Here is a 1,396-nt window from a genome sequence, read left to right on the forward strand (position 1 = left end):
TTCAACCTATAAATAGAAGTAGTCGAAATTCCTCTTAGATTTTTTTCAAAAGGATTTCCATATAAAATATGTTTGTTCTTATTTTTCTTTCTTTTTACTTTATAATCGTTCTATATTGTGGTTATCTACGTTTAAGTTTTTACAATTAAGAATTACTATAAATATATAAATATTTGAAATGTGCATTTGTTTATCCAACATCTTGTCCACTGCTAAGCGTATCAATTTGAAAAATTATGTTACAAATTTGGACAAAAAACATTTAAAGGAATATAGTCAAAGTAAATGGCATGAAATATAAATATTGTTGACTGAAAAATAAAAGTTACAGATTTTATTATTTTGGATTTTTGGTTTGTTGAGGACAATTTTAATTTTGGCTATTTATTTTAAATTAGTATCAAATTTTAATATTTTCTTATAATTCTTAATAATTTATAAATAATTTTTATATTTTAAATACTTTTTATAAATATTACATTTAGGATTAACTGAACAAATATTTGTCCAAGTGTAAATTGACATGATTTTTAAATAATTTTTTATTTTTAAATATTTGCTAATGTGACAAAAATGTTACATATATGAGGCACATGTGGCATGCTATGTGTCATTGCCTACTTGCTTCTTTTGTCAAATCATCACATAATGATAGAAATAAATGAAATTTTAATCAGAAAGGTGTAACGCCCTTAAAGCCACTATGATATAAGTGATATTATATCAGGAATATGCATAGTAACTTTTTCGAGTAAATGAAATGTGATATATCAGTGATAATAGAGAAGGCTATTGGATACTAGAAAAAGTTGAAACAAGTGATATATTGTGAAATATTAATTTGGGGTGTAGACTAAATTGTAAAGTGAAGAAAAGTGAAGGGTCAAGATGTAAAATTTTAAATATAATTGGATTAAATTGAATTAGTTGAAAACTAAAAACTAGAGTTACTTTTTATCAAAAGTAAATATCAAAGATCATAAAGGGTAAAAGATTATTTTTCAAGTGAAGATATTTTTGATAAATTTATCAAAAAGTCATTAGACATGTGAATTAAATTTTAGCTATTGGATTTACTTGATGAAGTGAGGTTCAATGTGGACCTTAGGGTTAAAGATAATTTTATTTATAAAATTATGAAAATTTGACATGATATTAGTTATTGGATCTTGATGAAAATGAGATGAAACAATGATCATTTGATTGAAATTATTATTTTAAACTATTTCTATTAGATAATTATTAATGGAAATATGAAGAGTTCTTATTATTAATGGAAGTATGAAATTATTATATTAAGATAATTTCTTCATATTTCATACACCAAACGTCCAAGAAAGGAAGGAAGAAAGAAAATTTGGTTTTTATTCAATTTGGTCCTTTTCCATAAAATGTA

Source organism: Gossypium arboreum, chromosome 13 (assembly GCF_025698485.1).
Source record: "Gossypium arboreum isolate Shixiya-1 chromosome 13, ASM2569848v2, whole genome shotgun sequence".
Classification (NCBI taxonomy): Eukaryota; Viridiplantae; Streptophyta; class Magnoliopsida; order Malvales; family Malvaceae; genus Gossypium; species Gossypium arboreum.